The following is a 26,988-nucleotide window of genomic DNA, read 5'->3' as shown; positions in this document are numbered from 1 at the left end:
TTAGTTGAAATTCATCTGACTATTCTTCATGACATTCTAAAGTATATGCAAATTGCAATCATGAAAACCGAGGCAGCAGACTTTGTTAAAAATATGTGTCATTCTCAACAAACTTTTGGCCATGACTGTACATTCATCCATTGTGTTTAATATTCTGTCCTATAAAAACTTCCACTGAGAAAACTCATCTGTGTTAAAATATATACTAAGGAATTTTAAATGAGTAAAATTGCAGAATTATGAAAAGATTGACCCAATATGATTGTAGATAGATATAAATTGGTTTATTTTTAGTATGATGATTAAAGACTAAGTTCAAATTCATTAACTTCATGTAGTGTTTCATTTGAAGGCAACATTTTTTTCCCAATAAACAATGCGGCTTTAACTTTGGCTGTCACTGATTAGTAGAGATGAGCGGGCTCGGATATCTGAAATCCGAGCCCACCCGAACGTTGCCGATCCGAGCCGGATCCGAGACAGATCCGGGTATTCCCGCCAATTGCAAAACTGAAACCGAGACTCCGAGTCATAATCCCGCTGTCTGATCTCACGATACTCGTATTCTATAAATTCCCCGCTAACCGCCGCCATCTTCACTCGGGCATTGATCAGGGTAGAGGGAGGTTGTGTTAGGTGGGCCTCTGTCCTGCTATATCTCGTGCTGTGCTGTGTTCTGCTCAGTCCAGTGGTGCTGTGTCCTGTGCTCTGTCCTTCTAAAGGCATTGTTATTTCCCCCTTATTTATAAGTTATAAACACTACACTTGAAAGCTTGAGCCTTTAAATGAAAAAGTCACTCTTCATTGCACGAATATTTGCAACAGGGACAGTTTTTTGGTTATCAAAGTCAACAAATAAGACTTCGACCCTGTCTGTCTTTCACATACTTGATGGGATCTCAATGATGAATGCTCTGTAACATGGTCGTCTAAAACAAGAGGTATTGACGTGCTTGAACTACTGTAGTGTTTATAAGTTATAAACACTACACTTGAAAGTTGGAGGTGGTATTGTGGCCCCGGTACCAAATTGGGTACCGGGGCCACTCCACTATGCAGTCCAGATAGAGGCGTATCAGATATTAAACAACGTTGATTGTTGCTGCCAAATCATAAATTAATGGAAATGACCTGTCATCGTCAAAAACAAGAGGTATTGACACGCTCGAACTACACCCTGTATATACTGCAGAGGATGTAGGAACAGGCAGCTGTGCAGTGGAATTCAGACCATTTGAAGGCGGAGGTATTGTGGCCCCGGTACCAAATTGTGTACCGGGACCACTGCACTATGCAGTCCATAAAGCTACCTCGGTGAAACGTTTTGGACTAAACAATATTGTGAGGTGTTCAGAATAGACTGGGAATTAGTGGAAATGATTGTTATTGAGGCTAATAATAGCGTAGGAGTGAAAATAAACCAAAAAAAACTTGTTTTTAAACACTTATGTTTTTTTCAAAATAAATCCGAATCCAAAACACAAAACACGAGACACCAAAAGTGGCCGGTGCACATCCCTACTGATTAGTGACGTGTATCAGAGCAATATGTAAATCCACATCCATAAAACAGTAAAGGGCTATATCAGACTATAAAAACAATGTATGATATTTGCCATCTAAAGTTTCATAAAGTCATCAATACATGTCTTTCCCTACCAGATACAATTCTAAAATGATGTATACTAATTTTTAAGGTTGGAATTCCAGAAGAGATGAAATGCTGTGTAATACAGATGAGCAGAGCTCTAGAATACATGCACAGTAAATCACTGGTGGAGAGGGACCTGAAGCCACATAATGTACTACTAATGGACAAAGAATGCCACCATATCAAACCGAGTGATTTTGGATTAACTCAGCTTGCAGGTACCCTTGTTCCATCCAGGTCGCCCATCATACTCTACATGTCCCCAGAACTCTGCGACTTGAAATATGGGGATTTCTTAGTTTTGGATTCAAATGTTGATGTTTGGGCTTTTGGTGTGCTTCTCTTTGTTGCATTCACTGGATCTTTTCCTTGGAAAAGAGCGGTGGATGAAGATCCATATTTCCAGGAGTTCATAAACTGGCACAATGTTGTACAACATATTCCACCTCCAACATCCTGGCAGAAATTCAGTACGAAGGATCAGGATATGTTCCATGTTCTGCTCTCCAAAGATCCTACTACCAGGAATCCAGTAGGTGTTATCCTGAATTCAGTTGTGGTTAAAGAAGAAAATACTGAAGTTAGATACTATGAGGGCCAAGTCAACATAATAGATGGAAAATATTAAATTTATTATTGTAGAAATCTGCAGTGATGTGGAATGTATCATTGTATATTATACCTCCGAAGAATAATTTTCTATTTATACCACCTCAACGCTAATTTTACAGACAGACAACACCAGCCTTAACCTGGGATTTTCTGGGCATCACCTATATTGAAATAAAAATTTTAGATTGGAAAAAGACGATTTAGATGCCAATGCAAGCTATTACTAAAGTTTATTGCCTGCTCTCAACTGGAATTGTTTATGGGAACCCTCAAACTCAAAACCCTAATATCAACAAATGTTTCTTCTTAGACACCAACTCATGCTAGAAAACTGCATCAATGATGAACCAAACATCAAGAGTTAGCCATTAGTGAATGTAAAGAGCTAAAAGATTGAATGTTCTGCCAAATACAGTATGTAAGATTTTTTCTGGTTTTTTTTTTTTTTTTTTTTTAACAACCAACAACCACCAACCATCTGATTTGCAATATTATATATTGTTATAACACATTTGAGGAATTGCTGGTACAATACTGTGAAAAGGCTAGGAACTATATCTTGTGCAAACATCTCTTCTAAGAGAGTAGATCCGTGAAGTTAACGCTGATCTGAGCTACATTTATTTAATGTCGGATTTCCCAGATATTAGAATAGAGTTGGGCAAATGTCAGAAATTTGTTAAAGATTTAGGTAATGCGCATGAGCCAACTATCTTCCTCCCAATATTGGTATGCAAAAGTTGATTATGGATTGTATATTGGAGGACGATTGATCCTTAACAGATGATAACCAAGAAATTATTAAACAATTAATCTCACAGCTGGCATTATACTTTCCAGTGGTAAGGAAATGGAGCAAAATTTTCACTAACAAAAAGATAGTAAGACTGCAGCAGATTTTTTTTGCCAGAGCTCTGTCAGCAATAACCCAGTACACAGGGATATCAGACAAAGGATAATGTGCATCACAGGGAAGTCGCTGTTACGGTACTAATGCATGGACTCAAGGAAAATCTGAAAGCCAGGGTACAAACCTCTTTACCTAATGGGAGAGGAATCACTGTAGATGCACTTAGAGAGTATGCCATGGAGCATGATAAAAATATATGTAAGAAAGAGGTGCAAAGTGATAGGCTAATGACGGTAAGTATCCAGGCTTTATAAAGACTACGCACACAACCACAAACTTACAACACATACATAAAATGATATACGACAGTGAGGTGTTATAATTGCCATAAAGAGGGACACATAAGGAATTACTGTAGAGAGGGAAGTTATGGGCCACCTAAGAGGGAATCACATAGAAACCCTCAGAAAACATGCGCAAGTTTCAGAAAATTGCCAACAGTTACCCACACACATCATAGCAGCCAATTCTTTGCAGAAGAGAGATAGCCAGTGCTAAAGGTCAGGTCATACCTGTATTCTATGGCCAGTTAGGAGAACTGAGAATCATTGGGAAGAACCTACAATGACAGTTGATATATCTGGTACAAAAATAAACCTTTCTTGTAGATACAGGGGCGACCAGGTCAGTGATAACTTCATCTTTAAATCTACAGGTCACTAACAAATCTGTTCCAGCTATGGGAGTAATGGGGAGAGTGCTACATTACACTTTGATTAAACCCGCAGAGGTTACTTTTGGGCCTCTGCACACCAAGCATTCATTTCTCTTGGCTGCAGCGGCTCCTACTAACTTACTGGGCAGGGTTTTGTTGTGCAAAATGGGATGTGTCATTTACTGTACCCTTGATGGTGCATTCCTAGACACACCAGGGAAGGTTGCAGCACATTAGGTACAGGACATATTAAGGAGCCCACAGAGTTTAATGCTACACTCTGCCGTTCTAGAACAAAGTCCATCTCAGGTAAAGGAAATGTTATTGCAAATACCAGGTTCCTTTTGAACCAAAGATGAACAGGACAATGGATTGATGATGATCATAGTTCCTGTAATGGTTAATCTGAAAAATGACAGCCAAGTTTTAAAAACATGTGTAAACTTATAGAAATCAATAGCAGACTTCATCCTCCTTACCGACCACAAGCCAGTGGTAAGGTGGTAAGGTGAAACTGCACCATTAAGAACAAACTGAGTAAGATAATGGCTGAAACTGGGTTGGCGTGGCCAGAAGAGCAATACTGAAGTGACTGTGCAATATCTCATAAAAATGAGCAAACAGCTAAAACAACAGCAACAGAAACTGAAAATGCTGTCCCCTGGTATGCCAGAAACAAGCTGTCATGAGGTTGAACCTGGGGAATATGTTATGATGGTTATAGTAATCTGGATTTGGCCGGGCATCCTCTAGAAGATTACCACTCCCTAGTAGGTAAAGTCTTAAAATGGAGTTATGGGTGTGCTCTCATGTGCCTCAGGGACAACATAATATAGAACTAGTACCATTCCCATTAAACATCCCTGAGATCCTCTAATTACAGTGAGGGAGGTTTATACACGGGAGGTATAATATCACTAGGTCCTCTAGTCTAAAGCTTCGCCAATACTCCTTAGATCGGTCTTTGTTGTGTCTGAATATCTCACATGTAAAAAAACTGGAGAATTAGGAAGCTGACCTACCTGATCAGACAATGGCTTGCAACACCAGTATTGATGGGAGACTCAAGATCACCAATAACCAGTAATAGTGATGGACATCATAGACTAGGACGTATTAACAGACATAGGAGAGTATTCATTGGAAAAGTTCCTTTAGGTTAGTGTCAAAATGTTATCCATGTAGACACTTGTCTAGAACAGATGGAGGCAATAGGCAAGGGTATGACAAGGAGAGGTGGGTGCGCACAGCATAATTGAGTTGTAGAGGTTTGATTGATATGTGCTTATGTGTCCAGCTAACCAGACTAAGCTGCCAGAACACATCTAGCCTTTAAGAAGTCACATGATCGTGACAAAACGCGTCGGATAGACACGCCCACTACCGGATAGACACGCCCACTACCGGAAATCATGACGTGAGCTCCACGTTGGAACGCACGCCACAAACAGCAACACTCCATACTCAATCAACCGGGTCACAGAGAGCTCTCCCATCACAGCATACAACCTGAACGGACACTTAATAGCAAGTATTGGGAGTTACCTTTTGACTGAACTTTGATTTTAGAATTTACTCAGCAGCAAAGCTCACTGACTTTCTCCACCAATATCGCTGAGTCTTTTTATCAGTAGGCAGATGACACAGACTATTCCTAAGGATTTATGTTTTTGGGATCCTCCAATACATTTATCTCATTGCTTATGATTATTGTGCAGCATGGTTTCACCATAAGATACTGATGATCCATCTGTCTTTTTACATGTTTTTGATTTTACCAGTTGTATTTATTTGCATAGTTATGTCCTATGTGCCACTTATTGTCATTAAATGTTGACTTATTTTACTTGATCACATTATGATCATATTGTTCCATCCTACTCTAGCCTTATAACACCATCCATACAATTATATACCACCCAGACTCTAGCGCTGTTCTTACTTACTCAATAGGCAAGGGTAGGTTCCTCAAAACTTTGTAATATCATCAATCGTATTGTACTGAACCCTATGTCCTCCCAAATAATGTGTGTTATGTTTGTGGAAGGAAGGCTTACTCCTGGTTAACTATGAGTTCCAAGGGTTTGTTTTCTAGGTAAATTGGTTCCCGAAGTGATGACCATTATGCATGATGAAATGATATCCATAGAACTACATCACGTCCATACATACACACACACAGAATGAACATCGTGGCAAAAGAAATATGATCCCTGGTGAAGAATGTGTAGCTACCAAATTGATTAGTGAAACTACTGGTTTCCAAGTTATGTTTGCATTAGATCCCACTAGGATCGCTCGGGGAAGTTTAAATTTTAGGTATAGTCAAGACCTGGCTAAATTGATAGACAATATCAAAGAAATGTATGATGACACTTTCAGGTATATGGGTAAGGAGCTACAGACTTATAAAAACGGAATTAATGCAACATAGACTGGTTTTAAATCATCTCACATCTATTACTGGTGGATATTGTTTGACTTTGGCCACCCAATTTGGTGTCAAATGTTGCATGTATTACCAATAATACGGACAACCCCAAAGAAGTCATTGACTGGAAAATGGACAAAATTTTACAATTAAAATAGGAATTTCTGAAGAACTAAAACTCTTCACTGTACAAGATAGGCGAAAATGTAGCATGGCTCTCGTGGTTAAATCCTGCAAAACAGTTCTCAGGTCTAGGGGAGTGGGTGTAGGAAATGGTTGCTAGTATAGGTAAGCTCCTTGGTATTATATTATATTTGGTGTCCTCTTAATTGTCTTATGTGACAGATGTGTTCCTACTGTGTTGAAGTGTGGAAAACGTTCTATTGAGATAAACACTGAAAAATGATACTGTAATGGTGATGAGAAGAACAGGTGACATGGTTAATGAAGAACTGCACCATATTCCTGAAATAGAAAGTATAATTCAGTGATATTTTTGTGCATTATCAAAGGATGGAGCTGACAAAGTCAAATAATTGGATATAGTCGTTTCAAATCAATATCCATCAATCCGATTGTCTTTGTATGAAAATATGCGAATAGCATGCCACGGCGTGGAAGAGCGTATTTAACCACAACATGTACGAACACATTTCCACTTACACATTCACTTAGAACTATTTTAAGGTGAACTATTTACAACACAGTCATTTAGAACCAAATTTAATAGAGTTTATACTTAATTATAATAATGTTAAAAATACTTTGTGTTTTAAGGTACAGGATACAGGAAACATGTTTCTTACCATTCTAATCCCCTATTTATCCTCAGAGATCCGTTACTATCGGCTAAGAGATCGCATCTTTTGTATGCAAGTTATGGATTATAGGGAATTAATGATCAGAATGGTATTGTGTGTGTAATGCAAATAGACCAGTTTGAACAAGCTTTTGGCAGGATGGTTAGTATGCAGCTCTTGGAGAGCTGACCCCCACCCTTGGAGGGCATCCTTTGAACTGATCTATGGACTGCATTATACTGGACTGTCCTGAAGACTGAACCAATGGAAACATACCAAATCATGTCTATTGTTTTCAATGAAACACAAACTGTATATATACTGAACTCTGGGACCAGCAGACAGTCATCTTGACCACAGACTTCAGGATTGAATGACTGTATGCTGGATCCAGAGCGCCTGCGTATGTAATCGGCTGTAGTAATTTAATTAAAATTGTTACTCTGTTAATTTGCTATTAAATCGCATTGTGACTTGGAACCACACTATTCGAAGTGGACAATTTTCATTGAATAGCGACTAGATTAACATCCATTGTTCTAGGTGATACATTCATTTGCATTTATATAGAGGTTCATGGACTTCCAATTATCTCTGGAAAGGATGTAATCTCAAGCCCCTGGCTTTGCTCCCCTGATAAGGCAGTTGAAGTTTATGCACTTCATTCATTATTTATGAACTGACCACTAAGGACTTCTGTGATACAAAGGGCAAATTGGATATCCGAGGGTGATTTCATCAAACGTGTGGGTCTAAAAACATGTCATGTGACTCATTGGAGCAACTTCTCTGAAAACCCAACTTCTGACAATTTACTGCTTCGGTAAGTTCAATTTTCATGCTCTAAAATTTCATCTCCATCATATTCTTGATATTACTTTTAGAAATATGTACATTTATATTTTGACACTGTGGTATAGGCTAGTAATATGTTGTTGTTGCTGGTGGTGATGATAGCCACATGATGATAGCCCTTAGAATACAACTTGCAAACACTGAGGATTTAGAACCTTTGAATTTGGAGGTAATAGATTTACTTTTTCCAAACTTCTTAACCTGCAGTTTTTGATGCCTCTGGTTATCCATATAATCGTTGAAAATCGCTGAATGCATACTCTTTTCAACATTCATGATACACTACGCAATAGTTTGAGAATACAATTTCTTTAAAATAATTTACACAACTTTCACATATTTACTCACTAATAATTTGTCTTGTGATTGCAGATAAAGACTAATCTTCACGAAGAGGACTCGTACAATCATCTGACAGATTAAGATGGAAGCCAACTAGAATTTTGAGATCCAGCAAATTGTGGAAGATCACTTTTAAGTTTTGAAATATCTGGGCACTGGGACTTATGGTCAAGTAGTAATGGCTAGTGAGAAGAAAACAGGTAAACCCATAGTCAGAAATATGTTCTAGAAATAATTAACTGATGGCGCAGATAAGGTTTGACCCATAATATACTTGACAAGTGGGCAGCAGTTAATATGTTTATCTAAATAAGTGATAGTGGCTATTTTTTTGAAAAATTTGCCATAGTATGCAGTATCGAAAGGACACGAGGCCATTGCAATAAAATGCCTTAAATTCTTTATGAAAAATAGTGTGTGTGTGTGTGTGTGTGTGTGGTTATTACATAGTAAATACAATACATTATTCATTGTACAAAAATCTACTTTATTTTAGATAAAAACTCATGCCCTAAAACTAGTGAAGGACCGATTCACTCAGGAGACTTTCTTCCGTGAGCTCTGTGTGTCCATCTACCTCTCAAGCTGTGGGGGCATCATCTCTACTCAGTCCACTTTAATTGATTCTCCAAGCCACTACAATATGAGCTAGGAGGTGGCACCACTCTGGATCCCTTTATTACCACATCCAGAGTGGTGTAAGAAGGGTACAATTCATCTGTTGTGTTTAAATATTCTGTCCAATAAAATTTCCATTGCAATAACTCATCTGTGTTAAACTATGGACCAAGGAATTTTAATGAGTAAATATCGCTGAACAAATTATAAAAGAATTGAAATATGATTATAGATGGATATAAAATTGGTTTATTATGTTTCTAATATGAGAATTGAATGCTAACTTCAGTTTCATGAACTTTTCATATAGAGTTTCTTTTCAATTAACCATTTTTGTAAATAAACCATTGCAGATTTAATTTTCTGCCTGGCTGTCACTAAGGAGTGACATTCATGTATCAAAGCAATATGCAAGCCCACACCCACAAAACAGTAAATGGCTATATCAGACTATAAAAACAATTCATGATATTTGCTAATAACTCAGCTTGCAAGTTTGTTCCATCCATGTCAGCCATCATACTCTACACATCTTCAAAACTCTGTGGTTTGAAATAAGGTAATTACTTATCCTTGGATCCTAGTGTTGATGCTTGGGCTTTTGGTGTGCTTCTCTTTGTTGCATTCACTGGATCTTTTCCTTGGAAAAGAGCTGTGGATGAAGATCCATACTTCCAGGAGTTCATCAACTGGCAAAGTGTTGTACAACATATTCCACCTCCAACTTCCTGGCAGAAATTCAGTAGGAAGGCTCAGGATATGTTCCACGTTCTGCTCTCCAAAGATCCTACCACCGGGAATCCAGTAGGTGCTGTCCTTAATTATCTTGACTTTCAATGGGGAGAAGAAGAGATTCCCGAGAATTTCAATGAGGTTGTGGTTAAAGATATTGAAATGAGAGAATGAGGGCCAAGTCATCATTATAGAGGGAAAAGATTAATTTATTATTGTAGAAAACCGCGGTGTTGAAGAATGTATTATTAAAACTCATACCTCCGATGAATCATCTGCTATTAATACACCATGTGAGGATACAGGGTTTAACGTAACCTTCTGCGCCGCACAGCTGGCCTACCCGGTACCTACCCATGGTTCAAAATCACCCAGGCAAATATCCAAAATAAAACAAAGTTTATTTAACAAAATGGTAACAGCAATAAACATTTAAATAATGACTTGAAAATCACTGCAGTCTGGCACAGACAACATACAGGGTATAATGAAAACACCTCACCAGTATCCTTGTCACTTTCAGGAACTGCTGTCTATCAATCCAAGCTTATCCCCCTCTCTCCTTTAAGGCTACCAGCAAAGGTAGCGGCCCTGAGTCACTGTCACTCTGCTTTCGGGGAACATGCAGCTCCCCAAGACCTGCAGAGGTAGATCAGGGCAATGGCAGTACTCCAGGGACAGATTGTCCCTTTCCTGTCAGTGGCAGAGATCTATATCTCAATGCCAACCTGACTTCAGCTATCACTTGTTAGTGAATGCCAATTTGCTGTCCTCTGCAGCTTTCTTTTAAGACCAAAAATTACCTCATCAGAAATTTCAGGACCTTTTCTGTGTTTACCTTTTCACAGGTAAACATACAGACAAAGGGATAGCAGATGAGCCACTCTTGATTTATTTAGGGACAGGTATTGTTCTGTGGCTATACAGAAGAGTTTGTTTAAACAGGACACAATCCAGACACATTTACATTTAAATACACAATGCAATCCTCTGTAAATTAAATATAGTGCCCTGTTTCTGGGCCTTTTCCCTATGCTAGCACACACAGACCCACAGCTAAACAAAGACAAGTGACCACCTGGTGTGATGTACATTCATGCAGGACTGGTGGACAATAATGCTTTTGCCTAGGCTGAAAACAATGGACTAGTCTGCAAGATAACAAAAGATGCTGGCAGACATTTTAAAGTACTTTCAAAATAAAATATATATTAACTTAAATATGACTGACAAATATAGGAAACCAGAGGGCTAGAAAAATTATGTTTTTATAGTCCGCAGTTTCTGAGAAATGAAGTGCAGACAGGTTGAGGTGATTAATACCTTGCTTCCCCCCACACCTCAATGTTGATGCATTGGACAGACAACACCAGTCTTAATCTGTTATCTGAAGTGGAGATTATCTAGACATCACATATATTAGAAAAAAATAATAATTTAGATCCCAATGCACACTATTACTAATGTACGTATATTGCCTGCTCTCAACTGGAATTGTTGATGGAAACCCTTGAACCTAAAACCCTGATGATGTCAACAAACATTTCTTAGACACCAACTTAGGCTAGAGGAATGGCATCAATGATGAACCAGACATCAAGAGTTAGCCATTGGTGACTGTAAAGAGCAAAAAGATGGAATGTTCTGCCAAATAGATACAACAGTTATTTAAAGTATAATTTGATAAGTACATTAAATGTAATTCTATAGTTATTTTAATTCAGCCACAATGTTATAATCATCTTCCGCATTACATGATTACTGATTAGAGAGCTGACCCTCGTGTTTCGGTTTCAAAACCATTGTCTGTTTTAACCCAATTACGTGTTTCATCTTTGCTACAGATTATCTTGAATTTATGGAAAATTTTTGATCAGGATCTGGATTTATTTGAAAATTGTGAAACACAGGTAAAATAATGTCATTTTGAGCTGTTATTGAACCTATATTTTATAACATTAGCATTCATTTCCAGTCTATTTACTAATGAACTCTTCACAGAGGTCCCGATTCACGAATATAAATATATGATTGCAGCAAACGGTCTTAATGAAGGATTTTCAAGCTTTGCCATCATTGCATTTGCTTTCTCTGATTCAAATTAAAAAAGAAAAAAACACTGAATAGTGTGGATATCTCCCGTTCATTGTACCCAAACCTCACTTGCATGTTCAGACTTACTATTACTGAAGTTGAGTACATAATCACAAGGACAGTACTGTAATTTTGGCAAAAGGTCAGTTTTTATTTCACCAAAAATGGTGGCATAGAGAGCAATGCAAATCAGCTGACTACTAATATACCACTGGTCCCAGGATATAATCCTTTATGATGTTATGGCTTCCTAGCAACGGTCATAAGCTTTTAGAACTAGCAAGAGAGTTCACCTATAGCAGCCATCTTTATCATAAAGTTGGACGCAGTCACTGGTACTCGAATGCCTCCAGGACTTACCTCAATGTAGTAAAAGCTTATGAGCAGAAATCAGTAGCATTGAGATAGGAGAAATGGGGCCCAAGAACACAACCCCCATGTCAGCTCAAGACACGGCAATAATTAAAATACAGCCACACGCCTTGACTGCCTGTCAGTGTGAGGCGTCCCGTTTGTCTTGGTGTCACAGTGAGTACACCCCTTCTTGGGGATTGCCTCTGCTGCAATTCTCGGGCCATCCCCGTTACCCTGGGGTTGGACAGAGCTTACCCCGGGGAATGGTTTTCTGTCCTCTTCCCACATAAGTGTTTATGAGTCTCCTAGTTTAAATCAAAAGGGCAGCATTACAGCACAGAGCAGTTTCCATGTGTCAGCCATATGTAGCTGCACTACATAGAAACCATAAATCAACAACAAGCATTTGTGCATGTTTGATCCTTATGCTAATAAGCAACATATATTTAGAAAACACTAAATCCCCTATTATGCTTTATTACATTTTAGTTTCATTTTAGCTAACCAGTGGAAAATATATGTACAAATACAGAAACAAATATACAGAAAATTAAAATGTCCAAATACTGGGCTAACTTATGCTGTCTTAAGTGTCTACATAAATGTTAAAATTAACCACCCTTAAAAATCAATTTAAACACACATTTGAATATATAAATATTGTATTGACAGTTAGAGAACCACCATTACCTCTGTCCAAACTGCAATTCAGCCAAACTCTGTAAATGCAGGAGATTTCTGACATCTACCAGGTTATCAGGGCACTTGGTCAAGGGATCTATATGATTTTGTTCTCCAAGGGCAAGATAACAGGTATCCAAGTATCTCTCTAGAGACTGGAGATCACATCTTACAGACCATCATAATATTTCTTGTAGTCCTGTCTAGAGGGATATTACATTTTCTTTCCTCTTTTTAGTTGAACCAGTGGCCCTCAGGTTGGTGAGGAAGGACAGAACCAAGCTGAAAGACTTCCTCAGAGAGCTTTGCATATGGATTGACCTCTCCAGCTGCCATGGCTTTATAACCACCTACCCAATGTTCTATAACACTATGGATTATTATATCCTGCCCCAAGAGCTGGCACCTGCAGGGTCCCTTCAGCACCTTAGTAACAAGGATCATTGTCATATTTTTAGCAGGTCTTCTACATCTTCACACTGTGCACTACATTCACTTAAATTAACATTAAAATACACATTTCTACATAAGGCTCAAATCAAAGCTGCATTTGGAAAAAATGGAGAAAAAAAAACAAACTTGAAATCATTAATATTAGAATGCTGAGAAATTAGTCTCTGCCTAGAAATGGGACAGTTAGTTCAATCTGCTGGGTGGCGTAGTTGGGGTCGGCCTCAGAACTCCTAATGCCACATTCCGCAGTGAAATGTGCAAAATTTAGCGGCCCAGTGCAGAACAGTTATGAAAATTTTGATCATCCCTAGTTAACGTTGTGCCATCTTCATTGTAAAATTAAATGTAGTCTTAAAACTGGTGGAGAATTTATATTCTGCAGAATTGTGACCTTTTTTGTCAATGTTACATTTAAGAGATAGCATAAAAATAACCAGTAAAAACAGTGCTATACAAATGTCAAAACACCAAATTTTCAAAATATAATGGTTGCTGATGGTATTTTCTGCTAATAATGACATGTTATATATGTGTTATATATGTGTGTATCTATCATTCTGTTTTTCCAAACCTTTTTTTTTTGACTATCCCAGCAATACACATAGCTCCATCAGATAAATCATATGGGAAGGCTTTAAAATTGATGTGTCTACCATTTAATCATTAAACACCTACAGCACCACCACAAAAAGTAGGTATCTGATGTCTAAATGCTGTTATAATATAGATATGCATGTAGTGAATATTTACGAATGACACTTATATACTGACTGCTGTAGGGTGCAGTACAAGTATCACAACATTTATCTGTCTCCTTCTGCAGGTTGACATGCCAGAGGGTGTGGTGAAGCGCTGTGCAGTACAGTTGTCCCAAGCTCTGGATTACATGCATGGTATTGGGTTGGTGCACATGGACTTACAGCCAGACAATGTGCTTCTCATGGACAAAGAATATTAAACTTTGTGACTTCGGATTAAATTGGAAAGATGGCAATTTTGTGTCCACCAGGTCACACATCATCCCTTATATGTCCCCAGACTTCTGTGATGTGAAGCATGATGACTACTTGATCCTCTCTCCTAGTGTAGACACCTGGGCACTTGGCGTTCTCTTGTACTTTGCACTCACAGGATACCTTCCCTGGATGAAAGCTGTGGAGTGGGATATGGGCTACCACGTCAATGGATAACACAAGTGGATGAGGACAACCAGCTTTCTAATCATACAGGACCAGGAGACCAACACAAGATATCATAGAATGGGTCCCTGCAATTCAGCCCTAATGAATCTTGAAGGACACACTACACAGACTGGGGTCTGAAATACAGACATTCTTTAAGATATCATAATTGGTCCACAGGACCTGTCATGAGAGCATGGTGGCCAAACCTGAGTGAGCAATATAATGTGTAGCCACTGTGAGCATTGGGTCAGACTGACTGCTTTCTAATATACTGGAAGATTAACACAGGAACTCTTTGCAGCTGAACAGTCATCTAAACATGTCATGAATCTTACCATCCTTGTAGACATTGGTTACAGATTAAGATATGTTTAGATAAATTGCTTTCATAACCAGATGATGCCGGTGTTTTTAGTTAATGGTTTATTCCTTACACCAAAAACTAGTTGTGCATTTCAGTGGTTTAATAAAAACAAAAGATGTGCTATTCACATGCAAGTTTTACACCTATGGTTGTTAATTGTGGATGTTTCTGCAGGATAGTGCAGTGCAACAGTTCTCACACAGTTGGTTGTCAGACCAGATCTATATTGCAAATATAAACTATTTACATACTTCACACAATCCAGCACATTCTTAAACGGTTGCAGTAACAAAGTAACTAGGTGCAGTTCATCTCCTGTCTCCTCCTGCACAGTTCTTAATGGCGACGTAGCTATGTGTTAATGTATCAGAGCAATATGCAAGCCCACACCCACAAAACAGTAAATGGCTATATCATACTATAAAAACATTGATATTTGCCATCTAAAATGTTATAAAGAAGCCAATGCATGTATTTCCATAGCAGATACAACTCTAAAATAATGTATACTCATTTTTCAGGTTAGAATTCCAGAAGAAATGGTGAAACATTGTGTAAGACAGTTGCGCTGAGCTCTAGAAACCATGCACAGTAAATCACTGGCACACAGGGATCTGAAGCCAGATAATGTTTTACTAATGAACAAAAGGTTGCCATCACATCAAGCTGAGTGATTTTGGATTAACTCAGCTTGCAAGTACCCTTGTTCCTTCCATGTCACCCATCTTACTCTACATGTCTTTGTAACTCTGCAATTTGAAAAAGTGATTTCTTAGCCTTGGATCCTAGTGTTGATGCTTGGACTTTTGGTGTGCTTCTCTTTGTTGCATTCACTGGATCTGTTCCTTGGAAAAGAGCTGTGGATGAAGATCCATATTTCCAGGAGTTCATCAACTGGCAAAGTGTTGTTCAACATATCCCACCTCCAACTTCCTGGCAGAAATTCAGTAGGAAGGATCAGGATATGTTCCATGTTCTGCTCTTCAAAGATCCTACCACCAGGAAATCAGTAGGTGTTGTCCCAAATTATCTTTACATTCAATGTGGAGAAAAGGAGATTCCTGAGAAAACCAATGATGTTGTAGTTAAAGAAGATGTTGAAATAAGAAAATATGAGGGTCAAATCATAATAGAGGGAAAAGATGAATTTATAATTGTAGAAAACAGCGGTGATGTGGAATGTATCATTGTGAATTATACCTCCGAATAATCAATTTGTATTTATACCACCTCAATACGAATACTTAGGATAGTCAACGCCATTCTTAAACTGTGATCTGAAGTAGAGATTTTCTAGGCATCACTTATATTGAGATTAAATTCTAAATTGGAAAAAGACAATTTAGATGCCAGTGTAAGCTATTACAAGTGTAAGTATATTGCCTGCTCTCAACTGGAATTGTTGGTGGAAACTCTTGAACCTAAAACCCTAATCATGTCAACAAATGATTATTGGACAACCTTTTAGGTTAGAGGAATGGCATCAATGATGAACCAGACATCAAGAGTTAGCCATTAGTGACTGTATAGAGCCAAAAGGAGGATTGTTTTGCCAAATAGACAGTGTGGAATAGGTTGCAAAAAAAAAAACCAAAACAAAGCATTCAACAGGGTGAGATTTTTCCACTTTATTGTTTCGAGGGTTTTTTTTTCAAGAAAATGAGGCTAGGGATTTCTCATGTGTGTGATTTTTCTAAATATGAAGTAATATTCTACTGCTATTTTTTGTGACTTATCTTTTCATTCTTGATTTCTCAATATGTAATTTTTCTATATGCACTTGTTTTTTTGGTTTGAATTTACAGTATTATTGAAGTATAATTTGATAAGTGTGTTATAGGTGGCTGCTTCACTGTATTTTGTATTTTTCTGTCCATTGTATTTAATCCATTAGAGATATTAGCTCCAATTATGTTTAAGTACGTAAATCTAAAGCAGAACAATTATTCCACTGTATTAGTCATTTGAAAGATCCACATGATTTTGGAGTAAGAGCTAGATGGGATTATGTATAGATTAGAAAAGATGATTTAAGAAAGTAGATTGTGGTGGGAGGCAGCCACACTAGAAAATATGCAACAGAAAATAATATTCCCAGAGGTTTAAGAATGAACAAAACACCATCTTTTCACACTGGATTCTGAAGGTTTTAAGGTTAAGTGGGATAGAATTTAGATCATTGTTCTCTTTCCATCACGGAGCTGACTATAGAAGAAAGAAGGAACACTTTATCAGTGATTAATGAGGAGATTGATATTTTAGAATCTCTTATTTCTCCATTTTCTAACTTGGAAGATTTTAATTTGTTGGAGGAGAGAATTGTGAATTAAATAAACATGAAAAATCAATCATGGAGATCAAGCAAAAAAAAAAAAAAAAAAGTACAGGAGGGATAAAGAAGACTATGCATTAGGGAATTTACATAAAAAAGGAGAATATTTAGACGACCCATTGACAACTGGGACAATACTAAAACTTTATCCAAAAATGGGCCCTTGAAAAATAGAAAAAGGAGTCCAACAACAAAAAACAGCTTTTAGTTCGGTATCAAATAAATATATGGGAACACGATTTCACCGAAACAGAAGAAATTTTGGGGAATATGAAAGAAAAAGGTTACGAGTTTAAACATTCTGAGTATAGTGATAACTTGAGAGAGATCTTTTTCCCTTGTTAGGAGAAAGGAATCACATTATAGTTGACAAAAAGTGAATAGAAAGAACAGACAATCTTTCAAGAAAAATAGGAAAGTCTAACCAGATAATTTCTCTGACAGATCACCTCCTATGTATAGAAAAAAAAATATATGAAAAACCCCATTTCTACTAGAAAAAGATATGAAACTCTCAAAACAACAACATTTTTTTAGGAGAATAAAAGATTATAGATCCAATAGAAAGAGGGGTAAAAGAGGGGGAGATCTGCTCAATAAAAAGAAAAGAATTAAAAGGAAAAATCAGAATTTACTTACAGGGAAGCAAACCCCACAAAATAAAAAAGTATAGATTCATAATCTTAGTAAATATCAATTGTCTAAGGATCAGGGAAAGCCTCTTAACTAAGGCATTGAAATTTGCCCCCTCAAGTGTACCCAATTTTGATATATTTGTAGATCTACAAACATTTACTAGAAAAAGAAGTCTTAAAAAATTCTTTCATAAAAAGAAAATGTTGAGAATGAAGAAGGCGAACAACCATTTACGTCTACATTTTTTCCAGGGCATTGTAAGGGAACTGTAGTAGATACCTTTGAATTGTTAGTGAAAGAAGATCTACAAAATCTAAAATGCAAGACTAAAAAACAGTGTAATTTAACGAAGGCAGAAAAATCTGCTTTAAAATCATTGAAAACAAACACTGAAATTGTAACTAAGCCTGCAGATGAAGGCGGCAGTATTGTTATTCAGGATTTAAAGTATGTATACAGGAGAAATTGTTAAACAACTTGAAGACAACAGTACATATAAAAATAATAAAGGGGACCCTTCAAATAGATTATCCATCTTATTAGAGAAATTTTTTAATTGATATGAACAAAATAGCATTCTCATCTAAGGGGAAGGAATATATGATCATTCCAAACACATCCATTCCATTATTCTCTACTCTCCCAAAAGTTCAAAAAAGCCTCATAAGTCTCCCCCCCCCCCTAGGTAGATTGGTTCCTGAGATCATGACCAACAAAGGAGGAAATGACCAATATCCAAACAACCTCACCTCTATACGTGTACACACAAACAAAAAAAATTAGGATTCCAGGTGAAGAACCTGTAACTAAAGTTAATTACTGAAACCACAGGATTCAAGAGCATGGTTGCATTAGACCCCACCAAAACCACTTGGGGAACTCAAAATTTTAAATATATACTAGACCTGGCAAAATTAATTGACACCACCGAGATGTATGAGAACACATTCAAGTATATGGGTAAGGAGCTACAAGATTATAAGGAGGATTTAGTTCAACATAGATTGGTGTTAAACTACCTTACTGGTGGATACTGTGTAACATTAGCTACTCAATTTGGTGTTGTGTTTCACTTACATCACTAATACAGATGACCCTAAAGAAAAGGGTACAGGAATGGATAGCTAGTATAGGAAAGCACCTTATCCTTATAGTTGGTGTCTTTATAGTAATTGGCTTATGTGTTAGATTTGTTCCTACTGTGTTGAAGTGTGGTAAACGATCAAATGAGGAAACCGCAGAAAATGACATTGTAATGGTAGGCGAAGGACAGACATCACTGAAAGTGAATTGTACTATCATGATCCTGCAATAGAATCTAGACTGGTGTAATCATACATAAACACCTAAAGCACCACCATAAAGTAAATTCTGTTATATTTCAGATATGCATGTAGTTTAACCTTTAAAATAATTAAGGATGACATAAATACTGACTGCTGTAGTACTGTACAAGTATGTCTCATAACATTAATCTGTCTCCTTCTGCAGGTTGACATGCCAGAGAATGTGGTGAAGCGCTGTGCCGTACAGTTATCCCAAGCTCTGGATTACATACATGGTATTGGGTTTGTATTGGGTTGGTGCACATGGACTTACAGCCAGACAATGTGCTTCTCATGGACAAAGATTATTATAATATTATTATAATATTAAACTTTGTAACTCAGTAAGCTGGCAGCATTGTGTCCACCAGGTCATATATCATCCCGTATATCTCCCCAGAGTTGCGTGACATGAAGCATGAGGAGTACTTCATCCTCTATTCTAGTGTAGATTCCTGGGCACTTTGCGTTCTCCTGTACTTTGTACTCACAGGATACCTTCCCTGGATGAAAGCTGTGGAGTGGGACATGGAGTACCATGTTGATAGACAATTGAATGAGGACAACCAGTAGTCTAATCATACAGGACCAGGAGACCAACACAAGATATCAGAATGGATCCCTGCAGGCCTAGTGGGCCTGGAAGGAAACACTACACAGACTCTGGGGTCTGAAGTAGACAGACGTTCTTTAAGACTTCACGATAGAACATGTGGACTAGTGATGAAGAGCATGGAGGCCAAACATGAGTGAGTAATACAAATTTGGAGTCACTGTGAGCATTGGGTCAGACTGACTGCTTTCGAATACACTGGAAGATTATTAGAGGGACTCTTTGCAGCTGGCCATTCATCTAAGCATGTCATGAATCTTACCATCCCGGTAGATCTTGGTTACAGATTAAGATATGTTTAGAGAAATTGCTTTCATAATAAGATGATGCCCATGTTTTTAGTTTATGGTTCATTCCTTACACCAAAAACTAGTTGTGCATTTCACTATTTAATAAAAATAAACATATGCTACTCACATGTGAGTTTTATACCAATGACTTGGGGATACAAGTGTTTGTGCAGGATAGTGTAGTGCAACAATCCTCACGCAGTTGTTTGTCAGACCATTTCTAAATTGCAAATATGAACTCTATTTACACGCTTCTCACCAACTAGCATATTCTTAAATGGTTACAACAAAGTAAACAGGTACAGTTCATATATACTTCTCCTGCCTCCTACTACACAGTTCTAAATGGGTACTATGTGTACAGTTACATTTAAAATTTTGCTATGTCACTTTCATCTCTCTCTCTCCACAGTGTTCCCGCACCCATCATCTGCAGGGATAATATCACTATTTACTTGGTTCTGGCACCAACTTTGGTGCACTCTCAGTCCTGCTCACCCACTTACTTGTATGATGGGAGTCTCATTCCGACACATTACACTGTCTCTCTAATCTGGTGCTGTCTATCTTTTCAGATGTCACACTCAGTCTTTGGCTGATATCTCTCTCATCCATACTGAGATAATCTGAGGTAATGTGAGACAAAGTTCCCTTCTATCATACAACCAAGTTCTGATATAATCTCCTCCCAACATCTGTCCCATGTCACTCATATTCTTTTAGGTTATCATGGCCCTAATGCTAGCAGACCATGGACCTTCTCCCCAAGATTACTGTGGGGAATCTGGGACCTCCTCCCCTCATGGAAGATTGCTTTCAAGTTTTGAAATATCTGGGCAAGGGGACTTCTAGTAAAGTTGTAATGACTCGGAGAGAAACAGGTAAGACCATACTTAGAAATGTGTTCTAGAAAGTTCACCGATGGCACAGATAAGGTTTGCCCCACAACACAGTTTTAAATTGGGTATCAATATATTTTAGTGTTAGTACCTATTTTTTTTCCTGAAAAAAATGATAAAGCAAGTGTCACCACTAATGTGTCCTTTTTGGATTGCATACTATAGCAAATGAGGAAATTGCTGGGAAATGTCTTAAAATTATTTATGAAAAGTAATGTTTTGGGGGCACGGCATTATATAGTTATTGGTTAGGAATGCTGGTTACGGGAGACAAGTGCCATCTACAAAATGTTTTGTCTTTTCCCATGCAGTTATCATTGCACAAAGTTTGACATTATCCTAATAAGGTAAAACTGTTGCCCTAAAACAAGTGAAGGACAGATCCACTAAGGAGGCTTTGTCTTTGGCTCTGTGTGTCCATCTACCTCTCAAGCTTTGAAGGTATCTACCTCATTCCTCCTCTTCATTATGAGCCAGCAGGTGGAACCAGTACTTTTGCAGAATATCAGTCTGTTCCTGATGTTTTTCCTGCAGGGAAGTGGCTTCTTTGCTGGCCTTCTTGACACCAGGCCATCCTCCAAAAGTCTTCGTCTCACAGTGTATTCAAGTGCACTCACACCTGCCTGCTGCCATTCCTGAGCAAGCTTGCACCAGTGGTGCCCTGATCCCACAGTTGAATAAACTTTAGGAGACAGTCCTGGAGCTTGCTGGACGTGCTTGGGCGCCATAAAGCCTTCTTCACAACTATTGAACCTCTCTCCTTGAAGTTCTTGATGATCAGATAAATGGCTGATTTAGGTGCAATCTTACCAGCAGCAATATCCTTGCCTGTGAAGCCTTTTATGTGCAAAGCAATGTTGACTGCATTTGTTTTCTTGCAGGTAACCATGAACAACAAAATTAGTTGAAATTCATCTGACTATTCTTCATGACATTCTAAAGTATATGCAAATTGCAATCATGAAAACCGAGGCAGCAGAGTTTGTTAAAAATATTTGTGTCATTCTCAACAAACTTTTGGCCATGACTGTACATTCATCCATTGTGTTTAATATTCTGTCCTATAAAAACTTCCACTGAGAAAACTCATCTGTGTTAAAATATATACTAAGGAATTTTAAATGAGTAAAATTGCAGAATTATGAAAAGATTGACCCAATATGATTGTAGATAGATATAAATTGGTTTATTTTTAGTATGATGACTAAAGACCAAGTTCAAATTCATTAACTTCATGTAGTGTTTCATTTGAAGGCAACATTTTTTTCCCAATAAACAATGCGGCTTTAACTTTGGCTGTCACTGATTAGTAGAGATGAGCGGGCTCGGATATCTGAAATCCGAGCCCACCCGAACGTTGCCGATCCGAGCCGGATCCGAGACAGATCCGGGTATTCCTGCCAATTGCAAAACTGAAACAGAGGCTCCGAGTCATAATACCGCTGTCGGATCTCACGATACTCGTATTCTATAAATTCCCCGCTAGCCGCCGCCATCTTCACTCGGGTATTGATCAGGGTAGAGGGAGGTTGTGTTAGGTGGGCCTCTGTCCTGCTATATCTCGTGCTGTGCTGTGCTGTGTTCTGCTCAGTCCAGTGGTGCTGTGTCCTGTGCTCTGTCCTTCAAGAGGCATTGTTATTTCCCCCTTATTTATAAGTTATAAACACTACACTTGAAAGCTTGAGCCTTTAAATGAAAAAGTCACTCTTCATTGCACGAATATTTGCAACAGGGACAGTTTTTTGGTTAACAAAGTCAACAAATAACACTTCGACCCTGTCTGTCTTTCACATACTTGATGGGATCTCAATGATGAATGCTCTGTAACATGGTCGTTTAAAACAAGAGGTATTGACGTGCTTGAACTACTGTAGTGTTTATAAGTTATAAACACTACACTTGAAAGTTGGAGGTGGTATTGTGGCCCCGGTACCAAATTGGGTACCGGGGCCACTCCACTATGCAGTCCAGATAGAGGCGTATCAGATATTAAACAACGTTGATTGTTGCTGCCAAATCATAAATTAATGGAAATGACCTGTCATCGTCAAAAACAAGAGGTATTGACACGTTCGAACTACACCCTGTATATACTGCAGAGGATGTAGGATTAGGCAGCTGTGCAGTGGAATTCAGACCATTTGAAGGCGGAGGTATTGTGGCCCCGGTACCAAATTGTGTACCGGGACCACTGCACTATGCAGTCCATAAAGCTACCTCGGTGAAACGTTTTGGACTAAAAACAATATTGTGAGGTGTGAGGTGTTCAGAATAGACTGGGAATTAGTGGAAATGATTGTTATTGAGGCTAATAGCGTAGGAGTGAAAATAAACCAAAAAAAACTTGTTTAACACTTATGTTTTTTTCAAAATAAATCCGAATCCAAAACCTTAAATCCGAACCCAAAACACGAGACACCAAAAGTAACCGGTGCACATCCCTACTGATTAGTGACGTGTATCAGAGCAATATGTAAATCCACATCCATAAAACAGTAAAGGGCTATATCAGACTATAAAAACAATGTATGATATTTGCCATCTAAAGTTTCATAAAGTCATCAATACATGTCTTTCCCTACCAGATACAATTCTAAAATGATGTATACTAATTTTTAAGGTTGGAATTCCAGAAGAGATGAAATGCTGTGTAATACAGATGAGCAGAGCTCTAGAATACATGCACAGTAAATCACTGGTGGAGAGGGACCTGAAGCCACATAATGTACTACTAATGGACAAAGAATGCCACCATATCAAACCGAGTGATTTTGGATTAACTCAGCTTGCAGGTACCCTTGTTCCATCCAGGTCGCCCATCATACTCTACATGTCCCCAGAACTCTGCGACTTGAAATATGGGGATTTCTTAGTTTTGAATTCAAATGTTGATGTTTGGGCTTTTGGTGTGCTTCTCTTTGTTGCATTCACTGGATCTTTTCCTTGGAAAAGAGCGGTGGATGAATATCCATATTTCCAGGAGTTCATAAACTGGCACAATGTTGTACAACATATTCCACCTCCAACATCCTGGCAGAAATTCAGTACGAAGGATGAGGATATGTTCCATGTTCTGCTCTCCAAAGATCCTACTACCAGGAATCCAGTAGGTGTTATCCTGAATTCGGTTGTGGTTAAAGAAGAAAATACTGAAGTTAGATACTATTAGGGCCAAGTCAACATAATAGATGGAAAATATTAAATTTATTATTGTAGAAATCTGCAGTGATGTGGAATGTATCATTGTATATTATACCTCCGAAGAATAATTTTCTATTTATACCACCTCAACGCTAATTTTAAAGACAGACAACACCAGCCTTAACCTGGGATTTTCTAGGCATCACCTATATTGAAATAAAAATTTTAGATTGGAAAAAGACGATTTAGATGCCAATGCAAGCTATTACTAAAGTTTATTGCCTGCTCTCAACTGGAATTGTTTATGGGAACCCTCAAACCCAAAACCCTAATATCAAGAAATGTTTCTTCTTAGACACCAACTCATGCTAGAAAACTGCATCAATGATGAACCAAACATCAAGAGTTAGCCATTAGTGACTGTAAAGAGCTAAAAGATTGAATGTTCTGCCAAATACAGTATGTAATAGATTTTTTCTGGTTTTGTTTTTTTTTTTAACAACCAACCACCAACCACCTGATTTGCAATATTATATATTGTTAGAACACATTTGAGGAATTGCTGGTACAATACTGTGAAAAGGCTAGGAACTATATCTTGTGCAAACATCTCTTCTAAGAGAGTAGATCCGTGATGTTAACGCTGATCTGAGCTACATTTATTTAATGTCGGATTTCCCAGATATTAGAATAGAGTTGGGCAGATGTCAGAAATTTGTTAAAGATGTAGGTAATGCGCATGAGCCAACTAAAATAGCGTGTGGTGTTGAGTGTGGTGGTCGAGTATTGATGGGATTTCCTTCCCTTACCTTGTCCTCCAGACACGAGTCAGGTTCTTTTTTGTTCGGATATCCGGTGGTCAGGAGAGAAATACTTCAATGAAAGGGACAAGGATTGGTCAAATAACTTGGGTTTATTAAGAATGCGGTAAGGATAATTTTGGTAAGCCACCGCGCCACAGACCCCTTCAACTCAATGGTAATGACAAAATATTCATTTGATCAACATAGAGCACAATAGCATTTAACATATAATATACAACTAGTGAGTATAAGGCACAATAGCGATAACATCTTCAATAACAACAAATCAATTTTTAGGTAAATCACTGAACATTAATATTCAACTAAAACATTTGGTGCACCAATATCATCCCTGGTAACGTTACCATATTTTATACTCAGTCCTGGGCTGACCTGTGCACAGGAATTTTGTAGTACATTAAATCTGTCAGCATGGAGGAAAGCAAGTGGAGGAATCTGTGACAAAGGTGATTTGCAGACCTACTGTACTTTCAACTAGAGTTCCTTCATATGATCGACTTCCAGCAGTAATACCTCTTATCTCTCTCAGCCTGTTCCTGAGGTAGTGAGCAGCTACATGGAAAGATTCAACTCAAATTTCTTATCTCTCAGTCTGTCTTCTTGTCACTCATAAACCTCATCTCTCTCCCTCAGAAGCCTAGAACTTTCCTCTCCCCACTGCCTTCTGGGAGTTCACAGTTATTACAAAAGTTAGTGGACTTGTTGCTATGACACACACTCCTCCATCCTGTACATCCTCCTGGGTACGTCCTTTTAGTTCAACTGTCAACTGTCATTCCCACTGTGTGTCTCTCAGCCTCTATTAACCCCTTGTAGCCCTGCATTTCAAAAGTGTTTATGCACTTCCTCTGTGCTGTCCAATAGGGCTTTGGGACTCCACATTGAGGACCTATCTTCCTCCCAATATTGGTATGCAAAAGTTGATTATGGATTGTATATTGGAGGACGATTGATCCTTAACAGATGATAACCAAGAAATTATTAAACAAATAATCTCACAGCTGGCATTATACTTTCCAGTGGTAAGGAAATGGAGCAAAATTTTCACTAACAAAAAGATAGTGAGACTGCAGCAGATTTTTTTTGCCAGAGCTCTGTCAGCAATGACCCAGTACACAGGGATATCAGACAAAGGATAATGTGCATCACAGGGAAGTCGCTGTTACGGTACTAATGCATGGACTCAAGGAAAATCTGAAAGCCAGGGTACAAACCTCTTTACCTAATGGGAGAGGAATCACTGTAGATGCACTTAGAGAGTCTGCCATGGAGCATGATAAAAATATATGTAAGAAAGAGGTGCAAAGTGATAGGCTAATGACGGTAAGTATCCAGGCTTTATAAAGACTACGCACACAACCACAAACTTACAACACATACATAAAATGATATACGACAGTGAGGTGTTATAATTGCCATAAAGAGGGACACATAAGGAATTACTGTAGAAAGGGAAGTTATGGGCCATCTAAGAGGGAATCACATAGAAACCCTCAGAAAACATGCGCAAGTTTCAGAAAATTGCCAACAGTTACCCACACACATCATAGCAGCCAATTCTTTGCAGGAGAGAGATAGCCAGTGCTAAAGGTCAGTTCATACCTGTATTCTATGGCCAGTTAGGATAACTGAGAATCCTTGGGAAGAACCTACAATGACAGTTGATATATCTGGTACAAAAATAAACCTTTCTTGTAGATACAGGGGCGACCAGGTCAGTGATAACTTCATCTTTAAATCTACAGGTCACTAACAAATCTGTTCCAGCTATGGGAGTAATGGGGAGAGTGCTACATTACATATGATTAAACCCACAGAGGTTACTTTTGGGCCTCTGCACACCAAGCCTTCATTTCTCTTGGCTGCAGCGGCTCCTACTAACTTACTGGGCAGGGTTTTGTTGTGCAAAATGGGATGTGTCATTTACTGTACCCTTGATGGTGCATTCCTAGACACACCAGGGAAGGTTGCAGCACATTAGGTACAGGACATATTAAGGAGCCCACAGAGTTTAATGCTACACTCTGCCGTTCTAGAACAAAGTCCATCTCAGGTAAAGGAAATGTTATTGCAAATACCAGGTTCCTTTTGAACCAAAGATGAACAGGACAATGGATTGATGATGATCATAGTTCCTGTAATGGTTAATCTGAAAAATGACAGCCAAGTTTTAAAAACATGTGTAAACTTAT

This window comes from Mixophyes fleayi, chromosome 3 (genome assembly GCF_038048845.1).
Source record: "Mixophyes fleayi isolate aMixFle1 chromosome 3, aMixFle1.hap1, whole genome shotgun sequence".
Classification (NCBI taxonomy): Eukaryota; Metazoa; Chordata; class Amphibia; order Anura; family Limnodynastidae; genus Mixophyes; species Mixophyes fleayi.
Note: the sequence above shows the minus strand (reverse complement) of the source record.